Below are 15,275 nucleotides of genomic sequence, written 5' to 3' on the forward strand. Positions count from 1 at the left end.
TATTAGGTTTAATTTTTTTTGTTCCAAATGTTTTTATTGTATTTTCAGTTTTCCGAAATCCATAGTTTTTCTTGTTATTATTTTATTGCATTATATACGTCCAAAGAATGTTCCGTTCTTAAACTTCTTACATCAAAGTATACACTTTTGCAAAGTTCTTAATTGAATATAAGTAAGGACACGTGCTTTTTGTTAATTAAATCTGAAACACATTTACAATGCGAATTACGTGACTTATTTTGGCAAGGTGACCTAATGTGCATTATGTTATTAAACAAAATATATTTCAATCAAGTGATTTTTATTTTGAACGTAGGTTATATCTTGTGATGTTTGTTTATGTTTTCAATTCGCGTTTTTTTTCTTGTTTATGTAAGTACTAATTTTTCTGACGACACTGAAGCATTGATTGAAATAACCGTAGCCTATATTGTTTACTCTTTTTTGCTCACCTGATTGCTCAGGTGAGCTTTTCTCACCGGTCTTTGTCCGTCGTATGTCCGTCCGTCCGTCCGTAAACATTTGCTTGTAAACACTCTAGAGGCCACATTTCTTGTCCCATCTTCATGAAACTTGGTCAGAAGCTTTATCCCAATAAAATCTCGGCCGAGTTCGAAACTGGGTTGTGCCGGGTCAAAAACTAGGTCACTAGGTAAAAAAAAGAAAAACCTTTAACACTGTAGAAGTCACATTTTTTGTTCAATCTTCATTTAACTTTGTCAAAATGTTTGTCTAAATGATATCTTGATTGAGTTTAAAAGTGGTTCCTGTGTGTTGAAAAACATGGCCGCCAGTGGGCGGGGCAGTTTTCCTTATTTGGCTATAGAGAAACCTTGTAAACACTCTAGTCACAATTTTTGCCCAATCATCATGAAAGTTGGTCAAAACATTGGTTTTATTGATTTCTTGGACGAGTTCAAAAATGGTACAGATCGGTGAAAAAACATGGCGGGGCAGTTTTCTCTATATGTATATAGTGAAAACATGGGAACAATCTAGAAGTCACAGTTTTGGTCCAATTTTCATGAAAAAAACATGTGTTTTTTGGATATAACAGTTGAGTTCGAAAATGGTTCGGATCGGTAAAAAAGCATGGCCGCTGGGGGGGGGGGGTCATTTTTCTTATATTTATCTAGTAATAACAGCTTTTGAACACTATATAGTTTATCATGTCAAGGGAAGTAACTGCAAATAAAAAATTATGTTGAATTGACAGAGTTGTCTCCCTTTTTAAACTATTTGTTTTAAGCACAAGAAGATTAAGTGGAATTAATTATAAATGATAGTTTTACATTCTGGAAGATACATGTAGCAAACTTCTGAATATGTTTTTTATTGTTTGATAATTCTGTACAATATGGCATTCTTTTGTCAAACAATTAAAGCAAGACTATATGATTTTTATATGTGTTAAATTGTAATATATTGATAAATACATGTTACAATAACACAAAATAGGCAAGATATTGAAGACGAATTTCATAAAATGCAGCAAAGACAAGTTAGTTCCCCGAGCTGGTGGTGACGAAGATAGTTCGTACATATTTCCCTACAATAACCGAAGAATTCGTCTTTTTATTAGGATCGGAGTTAGTGTTCGTGTGTCGAATGAATAGACATCACTGCAGGAATTTAAAAACAACCATTAAACTAAATTAAGATTCACATCTTACATGCATGATATACATTCTGGCGAATTCGACTGTACAGGCATTTTCGATTTCAGAATTAAATTTCTCGCTTATTTCGCATTTTTCGACACATGTTCTTCTTAAGTTTTATTTTAAATTATATTGAAATGTATGACCTTGTTAACACTTTAGAGGTCACATTATTTTCCGATCATCATTAAACTTGGTCTGAAGATTTGTCCCAATGATATCTTGGGACATGGCTGCTGTGAGGGGGGCAGTTTTCTCATTTATGCCCCCCCCCCCTTTCGAAGAAGAGGGGTTATATTGTTTGTCTCATTTCGGTCTGTCCGTCCACCAGATGGTTTCCGGATGATAACTCAAGAGCGCTTATGCCAAGGATCATGAAACTTCATAGGTACATTGATCATGACTCGCAGATGACTCCTATTGATTTTCAGGTCACTAGGTCAAAGGTCAAGGTCACGATGATCCGAAATATTAAAATGGTTTCCGGATGATAACTCAAGAACGCTCATGCCTAGGATCATGAAACTTCAAAGATTCATTGATCATGACTCGCAGATGACCCCTATTGATTTTCAGGTCACTAGGTCAAAGGTCAAGGTCACGGTGACCCAAAGCAGTAAAATGGTTTCCGGATGATAACTAAATAATGCTCATGTGCCTAGGGTCATGAAACTTCATAGATACATTGATCATGACTTGCAGATAACCCCTATTGATTTTCAGGTCACTAGGTCTAAGGTCAAGGTCACGATGACCCGAAATAGTAAAATGGTTTCCGGATGATAACTCAAGAACGCTTAGGCCTAGGATCATGAAACTTCATAGGTACATTGATCATGACTCGCAGATGACCCCTATTGATTTTCAGGTCACTAGGTCAAAGGTCAAGGTCATGGTGACCCGAAATAGTAAAATGGTTTCCAGATGATAACTCAAGAACGCTTATGCCTAGGATCATGAAACTTCATAGGTACATTAATCATGATTCGAAGATAACCCCTATTGATTTTCAGGTCACTAGGTCAAAGGTCAAGGTAACGGTGACCTGAAAAAGTAAAATGGTTTCCAGATGATAACTCAAGAACGGTTATGCCTAGGATCATGAAACTTCATAGGTTCAATGATCACGACTCGCAGATGACCCCTATTGATATACAGGTCACTAGGTTAAAGGTCAATGTCACGGTGACCTGAAATAGTAAAATGGTTTCTGGATGATAACTCAAGAACGCTTATGCCTAGGATCATGAAACTTCAGAGGTAAATTGATCATGACTCGCAGATGACCCCTATTGATTATCAGGTCATAAGGTCAAAGGTCAAGGTCACAGTGCCAAAAAAAGTATTCACACAATGGCTGTCAAGGTCACGGTGACTCAACTTAGAAAAATGGTTTCCGGATGATAACTCAAGAATGCTTACGCCTAGGATCATGAAACTTCATAGGTACAATGATCATGACTCGCAGATGAAATAATGATGAAACTTGACCAGGATGTTAGTCTGGACAATATCTAGGTCAAGTTTGACATTTGGTAAAGATTGAATGAACCGACTCCTCTCAGGTGAGCGAACTAGGGCCATCTTGGCCCTCTTGTTATATTATATGTAGCATTTCTGATGTAGCTGTCTTTAGTATAGCCCTTTGTGACAATACAGTATTAACTTTATCGTGTTTCCGTTTCGTGTATTTATTGGGTTCGGGTTCATATGTATATACGGTTTTTTCAATATTCTTCGGCATTATATTAGTTACTTTTCTTTTCGGGTTCTTGTTTTGTTATGGTGGGTGTTAATGTGTTTTCGCCTTAGCACATGTCTTTAATATTATTAATAACCTCTGATTACGTCATTGTTTTATGTTCATGTATGCTATTTAAATACTAGTATATAGTTTGATTTCTGTTTCTGTTTTTGTAATATCAGGGTTCCTGATTGGTATATTTTGAAGAGTCTTTTATTGCCCATTTTGTTGCATACACCATAAATAATTAAAACACGATTTTATAAACAAACTTCCTTATACCATAAAATGAAACGTAAGTTCTCAGTATTGCAAATGTTTTGATCATTTAGCGCATACGATTTTATTGTCAACGTTTTTTTTGTAGCGTAAACGAGCAGGTGCATATAATCGAGGAATTTTAAATCCAATTAACTAATGTTGTAATGGTACCATAACTCAAATGAACTTGAAATTCATAACAATCCTTTTACGCCGTATCCGACACAGTTACTCGCATTTATTACAAAAACAAACTGTTTTTCACTCTCTGATCACTACGGCCATTTCCGGGAGGCGGAAAGTTTATCTCAGCTTTTTAAAAATAGGTCTGTTTTATTTTTTTTTAAGATCCTAAACACACTCTTGAGAGAGACAAGTGTAAGATAACAGATGGCATTGTTAGTCTCATAATTTTTGCATAATATTATCAATAGCATCATCTGCAAATGCCTTGCAATTTGTTAATTTCCTATTTATTTCATGTGATCAAGTCCTACTTCATTTAAAGAAGATATTATCTTAAATGTCCAATATTTATTTTAAGCTCATTTATTTTTTGAAAAAAAATTATGAGCTATTGTCATCACCTTGGCGTCGGCGTCGGCGTCGGCGTTGGCGTTGGCGTCGGCGTCCGGTTAAGTTTTGCGTTTAGGTCCACTTTTCTCAGAAAGTATCAATGCTATTGCATTCAAACTTGGTACACTTACTTACTATCATGAGGGGACTGGGCAGGCAAAGTTAGATAACTCTGGCGTGCATATTGACAGAATTATGTGCCCTTTTTATACTTAGAAAATTGAAAATTTTGGTTAAGTTTTGCGTTTAGGTCCACTTTTCTCAGAAAGTATCAATGCTATTGCATTCAAACTTGGTACACTTACTTACTATCATGAGGGGACTGGGCAGGCAAAGTTAGATAACTCTGGCGTGCATTTTGACAGAATTATGTGCCCTTTTTACTCTTAGAAAATTGAAAATTTTGGTTAAGTTTTGTGTTTAGGTCCATTTTATTCCTTAAGTATCAAAGCTATTGCTTTCATACTTGCAACACTTACTAACTATCATAAGGGGACTGTGCAGGCAAAGTAATGTAACTCTGACTGGCATTTTGACAGAATTATGTGCCCTTTTTATACTTAGAAAATTGAAAAATTGATTAAGTTTTGTGTTTAGGTCCACTTTATTCCTACAGTATCAAAGCTATTGCTTTGCAACACTTATTAACTATCATAAGGGGACCGTGCAGGCAAAGTTATGTAACTCTGACTGGTATTTGGACGGAATTATGGGCCCTTTATACTTGGAAAATTGAAAATTTGGTTAAGATTTGTGTTTTGGTCCACTTTACCCCTAAAGTATCATAGATATTGCTTTCATACTTGGAACACTCACAAACTATCATAAGGGTACAGTAAAAGGACAAGTTGCATAACTCTGGTTGTCATTGTTACGGAATTATGGCCCTTTTTTGACTTAGTAACTTTGAATATATGGTTAAATTTTGTGTTTCGATCCTCTTTACTTCTTAAGTATCAAGGCTATTGCTTTCAAACTTCAATTACTTTCATGCTATCATGAGGTTACTGTTGAATTTTACCTTCACCTTTGAATGACCTTGACTCTCAAGGTCAAATTATCAAATTTTGCTAAAATTGCCATAACTTCTTAATTTATGATTAGATTTGATTGATACTTTGACAAAACTACTCTTACCTTACATACCACAATAGACTCCACCCAAACCATCCCCCGTGCCCTCCGCCCCCCTTCCCCCCCCCTAACCCCCCTCCCCACCCTAATTTTTTTTTTTAAGATCATCTCACAAATGACCACCACACCCTCACACTATACCCCCACCCCACCCCCCCCCACCCCACCCCCCCCCATTTTTTTTTTAAGATCATCTCACAAATTACCACCACACCCTCGCACTATACCCCCCCACCCCCAATTTTTTATTTAAACAGTAATGTTTGAAATACCGTCCAACCATCGCACCCCAAAATCCTCCCCCCCATCCCCCCCCACCCCCACCCCCACCCCCCCCCCCGTTTTTTTTTTGTTTCGCTTTTTTGAAAGATAATGTAATAAATGTCCACAACCCCACACTATACACCCCTCTTCAATCCACCCCTCCCTCCTTTGTGATTGAAAATGAGAGTCCCTTCACCTTTAAAAAGAAAATAGATGAGCGGTCTGCACCCGCAAGGCGGTGCTCTTGTTGTATTTTCTCGTGACCATGACGAATGTATGAAGATCACGGTTTTCCATGTTTGTTATTCGTTTACATTTTTTTCAACTCTTGATATTTTGCCATGCCCTTATAATTGGGAAATACTGTTGCTTTTGTTTGAAAAAAACATTTTGTTGTCATTGTATAACATGGAGTTTGTTAATAAAGTTGATGAAAGTGCGTTTCAGAAACAGCATGTCAGTGAGTGTTATGTTTTGCATGCCTGTTTTTCGCACTACAATTATGTGCAACTCTGGTCAGGAAGAAATATTTTGTACCTGTTTTATTCAATGTAAATGTTGAATTTAATTATTATGTGTTTTTTAATATCATAACGCTACAAAGCCTGACTTAAACAGGAACTGGACATACTTGTACATACCAAATCTTTCATGCCTCTTCATCTTTAGTTCTATTTGATTGAAGTGTGTTCCTACATGCATGTATCATAATTAAATACATAGTGCCGTTCATAGAGTCATGTAATCTTTCTCTTGTCGTCTGATCATTACATTTGACCAGATGAAAACTATGTATGTTGAGATACTTTTCTTCATGCCACTGTCTAGCTAAGATATCTGCAAAAGGACCACAAAATATTGTCCAAGAAACATCTATTAGTTCCTGTTTAAAAGGGAATAACTACAGTTATGCATGTATTACCCTCCGTTGCATATGAAAATGACATTATTAAACAGACACTTGTGTACAACATACAATTAATATGAGTCTCCATTAATTAAGAAATGTAGTGATGTGAATTAAAGCAAACGATTTGCAAATTCATATAATAAATATCTTCCACTTACTGTGAACAATCTAAAGATATGCATATGCGGAGTATGCCAGACTAACGGAATGCGTATTTATATATCCCGATAAAACCAGGTTTAGGTCCGTAAACATTTAATGCCACCTTATTTAGATACAACTTTGACAATGCGATGGCAGTTAACGTTTCGAAAATATTAGTGCACAAATTATTGAAACTCGAAAAGAAAACATATATAAAAGATATAGGTATTGTTGAAGAATAGTTATTGTTAAATACAAATATAGAATACAGGTTTTATAGATTACACCCAATCTAAGACTGAAATCTTTTCGGAGTAAAAAGGGCATTTTCCATGCAAAGTTCAAGGGACCTCGATACAATAATTCAACACAACATATGAAAAAACATTCTAACTGTTCTTGCCGTTACATTACGCATCAAAGCGCCTCTTGAAACCATTCTGTGCATACATCTTAGCTGGCCGACATTTTAAACACACGAGCGATTGCATTGGTCCAACGCGAAGGTGTGTCTTTACGTTGTGAAGTTATCATACTTCAATCGGGTCTGATCGTTGACAAATAGGTCACGCGAGAAGTATATCGTGTTATATCTTAAAATATGACCCAAACTTTGTATAAAATATTGCAAGATATGTACATTTCCAGAACGAAAATTCTTTTCTGCGTTTAATAAGACCAAGTTTGTGGAAATCGCTGCAAATTTGAGTTGAATAACTTGCTAAATATACATTTGAAAGTGATTTTTTTCCAAAGAAATTGATATTTTTTTATAATTTGATTATGTTTCATTCAAAATGATGTGTTCACTTAATAATATCATAGGCACACGCTAACAACCTGTGTTTAGGGTCAATCAATTTAAGTTTAACTAATAGATGTATGCTTTGATTTGAGTTTTTTTTCCCATTGAAAGTTGTATTGAACTGTATGGGAAGCTATATTTTTGAAGTAACAGCACATACAAAATGCATAATTTCTACCTCAATAAGACCACATTAGGCCTGCTGCTCTTAAATAGAAACTAGTATACATATAACACTGTTTTTATAACTACACTTAAGGCTTTAATGATTGTTTCGTTATTTTTTGCAAAGAGTGTTTTAATGTATTTGAAAATAAACTTAAAACGCACGAAATATGCACTTCAACATACTTATTATCTGGTTAAGTGTCTTTGTGAAGATGAAAAATGCACGTTGACACATTTAATAGTATAAATGCTGAGAAAATGCAGAAAATACATTTTTTCTGTTAAAACAGTGTCTTGACTGCATTTTCAAGTGTAATATATGCGTATTAAATGCAGAAAAACACAAGGCCAATACTGTTACATGAAATGTGCATTAAATGCACTTTTTGTAATAAATACTTAAGTGATACAGAAATTATCATGTCATAACGTTTTTAACAATAATACCATTTATATAATGTTTCTTTTGAAATGTGTCACTTATGACATTTGCACCACCAATATGATATAAAATGTGTGCTTATATCCTATTTCATTACACTATATTATTTGTATGATTAATATTTTCTGCTAATAAAATATTGTATCTGCCACTACTGTTTTGTTGTATGAAAATTACCGGTAAAATTCAATTGAAAGATCAAGAGATTAATATCAACGTGCTGCACCCTGCTCCCTTTTATGTGACTTGGTTTTAATTATTACCTAATCCTATATGCCCGTGTGAAAATTTGCAGATTTGACAAATACGTCTTAACTGATACTCCAGAGTTATCCCTTATCTGTATTTAATTTTATTCCCGGTCTGAAGTGCTATTTGACAAATCTTAGTTGTTGACAGTATTCAACATATTATTTTTTTTAATTTGTAGTTGATCAGATAATATCCCTTTTCAGAAACAAGATCAGGTCATCATAGCATGAAATGAAAAAAATATGTCATAGAAAAAAATGGCAGTAAAAAATTACTAGATAATGTTCCTTGAATCTGTGATGATATGGTGATGTATTGGAATTTTTCATAAATAATGTGACCCATACTTAATAATTATATAGTAACACACGCATGAGTGACGTCATATTACAATTCAAGCCTATACTTTACCTAAACAATGTGAATGTTGATGTTATGTTTTTAGACCATTTAGTGTTGAAAAATTAACATGCAACATTGTTACTGAAATTAAATAAATTAAGTGACAATTAGTTCAACTGATTTGGTTCGATGCGCATGCAGATACAACATGTCTTATGCAGAGGACAATAGCAAAAATGAGTTTCACATTGTTTAAGTAAATAAGTAACAAAGTTAATAGGGCAGAATCATCAATTATTATACTAATCGATTACCTATGCAAAAGGTTTTGCTGGCATATTGGATATGGTATCTACCTGTAAAAAGGTCCGGCTTGATCCCCACTGGCACTGAGTGAGATTTCTCAAAATCATCGTTAACCCTTTCCCATTAAAAAGCAAAGTGAACATGGCTATGTGCGAACAGCATAAACCCAGCACAAGTCTGCGAGTTACTCGACGTATGTTAAGGTTTTATGCTGTTAAGTGTTTGTTAGCCTGCTCATCAGTATCTAATGGTTGGAAATGAAGCCTTTAAACTTGAATAAGGTGTTTAATTTGTTTAAGTAAAGATAGGGTCGAGGAAGCCTTGTTGACTTGGGGGCTAATAAGCCTGGAGCAAAATCGACCCAGATTTAAGGCCAAGGCAAATTAAGCCCGTGGCTGCATGATCCTGCTATACTCTGAACAAGTATTGGTTCTACCGAGGAAACAGGCTTGAGTGTTTAAGTAAGCTTCAGACTTTAAGTGAAATGTATCTAAAATAAATTGTTTAAAATTAATAATTATTTGTTAAAATAAACATTCTGCACGAATTCAATTATTTATTTTACCTGTATACAAGAATCTTTCCAATCTTGATGGTCAGTGAACTATGTCAAAAGTACTATGAAACACTAGTATCTTGATTAATGCAATGCTCCAGAGAAATGATGATGATGATAATTGTACACGATGATGAATGATATAATATTTCTGAATACCACTTTAACTAACAATTCCAATACCAGTTCAATTGCTTCGAACACAGTTGAAAATAACACTCTTCAACTGTAGAACCGTACCACATAGAATAAACGTCCACTGTTTTTTGCAGGCTTCCTTGCGATTTAATCATTTACTCTAACATTTGCAAATGTTCGGCCATATTGAAAATCGTTCAAAAGGGCGAACATAACATCACAGGCACATTTAAGCAATAAATCTACTGCTGATCCAAAGTGGTATTATTCAAATAATCGAGGAAATACGTTAGAAACGCTTATTAGTTCCCTACCGGTTTCACCGGAGGGGACTTATGGTTTTGTCTCCGTCCGTCCGTCCGTCACACTTTTCTTGATCCTAAGATAACTTTAAAAGTTCTTAATATTTTTTCATGAAACTTGGAATATGGATGGATGGCAACGTGGACATTATGCACGTCATTTCATTTTGTTCCTACGTCAAAAATTGTGGTTGCTATGGCAACAAATAGACTAGAAATAGTGCTGAAAATGGTGTTTTTTTCTGGATCCTGCGATAACTTTAAACGTTCTTGATATTTTTTCATGAAACTTTGAACATGGATAGATGGCAATATGGACATTATGCACGTCATTTCATTTTGTTCCTACGTTTAAAATTGTGGTTGCTATGGCACCAAATAGACATGAAATATTGCTGAAAATGGTGTTTTTTTTTCTGGATCCTGCGATTACTTTAAACATTCTTAATATTTTTTCATGAAACTTGCAACATGGATAGATGGCAATGTGGACATTATGCACATTATTTCATTTTGTTTCTACGTCAAAAATTGTGGTTGCTATGGCAACAAATAGACTAGAAATAGTGCTGAAAATGGTGTTTTTTTCTGGATCCTGCGATAACTTTAAAAGTTCTTAATATTTTTTCATGAAACTTGCAACATGGATAGATGGCAATGTGGACATTATGCACGTCATTTCATTTTGTCCCTTTGTCAAAAATTGTGGTTGCTATGGCAACAAATAGACTAAAAATAGTGCTGAAAGTGGTGTTTTTTCTGGATCCTGCGATAGCTTTAAAAGTTCTTAATATTTTTTCATGAAACTTGGAACATGGATAGATGGCAATATGGACATTATGCACGTAATTTCATTTTGTTCCTACGTCAAAAATTGTGGTTGCTATGGAAACAAATACACAAAAATATTCTGACAATGGTGAAATTTCTGACAATGGTGGAGCCGGTAGGGGACTTTTATTGCTTGGCAATAGTCTTGTTATTTAAGCGATTTTTAACGATGATAGTCCATTAATTAACAAATAATAAAAAATCTTAGTCAGGATTGCTATGTCGCGTTTTTAAACATAATGTACACATTATTTTTTGAATGTATTACATTTTTTTTAATTGTCATTTGACCAATTGTGAACAAGTCCTTTCAACCGAGATGTCGCTTCCAAGGTAGACTACTGCTCATTGACCTATATAAAAGTCAATACTGAGTTATCTCGTCTATGGATTTTCCACTGTTGAATGAAGCGAATTCACCAATATATCAGCAGTTTTAGCTCCTTACCTTCACACACATACACACATAAGTGTAATGTAACCGTTGTGCAAGAGGTTGCTAAATCACACGGACAAAAGGTTTTATCTCGTACATTTATTTATGTGGTCTGTAAAAACTTGTGTTAAATGTAATAATTGTTGATTTTATGAAGAAATTGATATTACCCGCTAGACTATATAAATATACTTGTTTTCCCCAAAAATGACAACCATAGACTCTTATGTTATGATGTCAGCCTGAGTGGCCTGATAGTTATGTTGTCTTTAGGTGCATAACAAGTAACTTTATAGTTGATATATAGTAATATGATATTAATGAAAGAATTCCATTTCAAACGTTTGTAAAAGAAATTTTTTATCATATGACATGAAATTAAATTTGAAAACACATGGTCTATAGTCTATTGGTCAATAAACAATGTATACGGACATGTTAGTTTTTTATTTACAGGTTGGTTTATAGTCCTCTTAACAGCAGCTGTATGTTACTTTAATTTTCCCAACTCGCAGACAAGACGAAGTGGGTGCTTTAACGCGTTTATTTCTTATATTGCAAATAAAAAGTATGCCTAATGGATTTCAATATATTTAAAAAAACAGAAATTGAATTAGTCAAACTAAATATTGCAGCGGTCATTTTTTAGCGCGTCAACATTTAATTCATTTACTTTTCATTAAAAGTAGTGTTACCACATGGTTTATTTTTTATTGATTTATTTATTTCTAACAATTGAATAAACAATATTCTAACATGGATACACAATCATGACAAATATGTACTAAATTTCAGACGTGTAATTCATCAGTACTTCAGCAATAATTTCACAATGAAGTGTATTAATAATCACTATTAATTATAAAAGCTATAAAATGGAAAACATTTTTTTGCATTAAACACATGCTCGCATTTGTATACTGTTGTGGTTTTGAAAATTTTGGTTATATTTTTGAACATTTATAGTTCATATTTTATTTAATTTAATGCTATTTTATGAACAAAACATTGTAGTGTTGCATGAAAAAAACTAGTTACCCAAATGGTTTGACGAATGTTGACCCCACTGACATGATTTGTACAAACTTAGAAGTGAACCACCAAAAACTGTCTCACACATAATATGAAAAACCATATCCTTTCCGTTTTAGAGCATTTTTTTTAAGTTATGTACTACATAATATTTAATTCTATACAAATTGTTTGACCTCATGGGCGGGGTTAGTTTTTACCCCAGATTTAACTAAACGTAGAGGTGGAAAACTATTTAATTGTATACACAAACTACATGTATTAAATTCCCGACAATTGCGATTTCAGAGAAGATTTGTTAAAATACTAGTAATCGATATTAATAATAGATGTATACAATACTTATTTGACATCTGGGGCGTGGCCAGTTTTGACCCTCGGGACATGATTGGAACAAACTTAGCAGAGGACCACTATAAGACGTTTCATGCTCAAAAAAAAACTGCTGGGCCTTACACTTTCAGAGATTTGTTTATATAGTTTTCACTGCAAACAAATGAGAAAAATAAGGAACCCATAACGCGGACAAGACGAATGTTTACCCTTAGGACAAAGTTTGAACAACCTCATCATGCGATGTTAAACACCAAATATAAAACCATGAATATAGTATTTGCCAAAATTCTTTTTAAGGTTACTTACCATACATGTGATAAGATCTTAACGGCAGGAATTCAATGGGTTTCATGTTACATTGTCTGACTCGACAATTGCACAATGAGTTATTCACAGCAGGTATTGGAAAACACTATGATGATCAGTGATTCATATGGCCAGTTATAATGGGTATGACCCTATCCCAACCATTTTGAAATATTCTATTGACATTTGTAAAGGGACATTTTCACAGATTTTGGCATGCATTAAAGTTTGTCATTAAATTCTTTATATTGATAAATGCAAACATTGGATCTATAAGCTCCAGTAAAAAACAGGAATAAAATTGAAGAAAGAAAAAAAGTAACCCTCAACTGGTCTCGAACCACTGACCCCTTGAGTAAAAGTATTTCGCTTAGACCACTCGGCCATCCGTGCTCATAAAATGAAATATGTATTTTTATACTTCATATAAGCAATCCTCGTAGTACCACAAATTATAACGACAACAACAAAACTCTCCAAATTATTCAATCGTTTCGCGTCGCAACGCTTTATAATTTTTAGGCTTTTAAATCGTCAAAAGATGCATACAATTGATATTTTAGAGCGTTCAGTATTACTATTTCCTCACAAATATCATAACTACAACGAAAATTTGCTAATCTGAAACCTTTTGTTTTAAATTTTGTCAATTTACCAAAACGTGAAAAGGCCCCTTTAAAGGTACCATCAGTGTAAAAATGAACATATTTAAATACCAAAGCATGAGGTTTATTGATCGGGAAAACTTGACGTAATGAATTCACTGTGGGGAAGAATTTCTTATCTCAGCGATTTGAAAGAGATATGAGTAGTATAAAGATATCAAACACTATGATTGGGCCATTTTAGAATTTCAGGTGTGTTATGTGTAATTAACTTAGTCATGCAAGTTCATAAACTCATAAACTGTCTGAAGATAGTCGTCAAAGCGGGCGATTAAAATGTCACTCAATTGTGTCGCAAATCGACCGCAAAACCCTTAAATAATTGGCCTCAATCTTTTCGGGCATACTAGAAAACTCTCGACCGAGTTCGGTAACCAGCAAGATTGTCTGAAGCGCTTCTTATTTATGGTACATGAATTGTAAAAAGTGGCAAAAGGAAACCTGTCCGCCCTTTAGTTTAAATACGAGATCTGTTGATTGTGTCAGCACTTATGTCCATTGAATTATCTAATTTCCCCCCAAAAAGTAACCTATACCTATGAAATGCGTAATATCCGATGTGTTTGTGTTTTGTATTTTTGACATGTGTTGAATTTTTCGCCAAAAGCGGAATGTGAGGGCATCCTTGTCCCGCTGGTGGTGATATAAATTTCATACTTATATATATATAGATATTCTTACTGAAGTTATGGGGTTTTTTCCGCTATTAAATAGGAGCTACTTGACAGGATTTCCATATTTCACGCTGTGCAATCATTTTCATATTTTATGGCTGGGTAAGCGGACTTCTTTAATGCCATCTATGTCGTTAATTTCTGTAACGTTTCTGCGACATTGGGAAAAATCCGTTCTGTTTTTAATCAAGCACAAATTTAATACGGATTGGTCGATGCATGAAACGCAAAGAGTGAAAAGAAGCTTATTTTCCGGCGTAGCTGTCTTACCCAGGATTTCACCTTAATTGACCTTTGCCACGAGCCAATACAATGTTGGATAAATTTCCCGCCAGTAGGCCTGAATAAATAACTGGATGTTTCGCATTTGTTAAAATGTATATACTTCGCAAAATTCTAAACGTTCTTTCTTAAAAAAGTGAATTTTTACTCTGATAAAACTGGTTGAATATATTTGTTGTGTAGTATAGAACAAAGGAGTTACGCAATCGGGAAATCCCCACTATTTTTGAAAGATTTGATCGTTTGACACAAAGACACAGTTTTGATTCTTCAATTTATACGAGTTAATGTTTTTTTGCGTAGAATAACTTGCAGTAATATTGTCCTAACGTCAACTGTTTTTAGTTTTACTGCCAGTTCGCAAACAGAATATATAAAGGTCTTCAACGAAACGTATTGAATGTAAAATATTTATTTGCAATTTAAATTGAAATTTGAAACAAGGCAAAATGCTGCATAAAGACCATATATCAGTGTATTATGTTGAACAGCCAACACTGTCATTCATGAGGGCTTATCGAGTTGCTGAACAAATTTTTATAAATATCTGGAGAGATCAACAGAGTGACACAAAACTTTTTTGTCCGAGCTTGTGTTAACAAATACTAGTCTTCGTTTGGCGTTTACAATCTCGGATTAAGGTCTCAGATAAGATTGTAAACTACGTTCGTACTCATTAAAATGTATGTTAAAGTTATATTATGCGCA

At 34.2% G+C, this 15,275-nt stretch overlaps 2 protein-coding genes across 4 annotated transcripts in view; both read left to right on the forward strand.

The window, feature by feature from the left end:
* The window catches only part of LOC127853028 (uncharacterized), a 387,010-nt gene that overhangs the window by 185,219 nt on the left and 186,516 nt on the right, over positions 1-15,275 (forward strand). The gene's annotated exons all lie outside the window — the stretch shown is intronic.
* The window catches only part of LOC127853032 (interferon-inducible GTPase 5-like), a 206,086-nt gene that overhangs the window by 101,335 nt on the left and 89,476 nt on the right, over positions 1-15,275 (forward strand). The window lies entirely within an intron of this gene.

The sequence above is a fragment of the Dreissena polymorpha genome, chromosome 12 (assembly GCF_020536995.1).
Source record: "Dreissena polymorpha isolate Duluth1 chromosome 12, UMN_Dpol_1.0, whole genome shotgun sequence".
NCBI lineage: Eukaryota > Metazoa > Mollusca > Bivalvia > Myida > Dreissenidae > Dreissena > Dreissena polymorpha.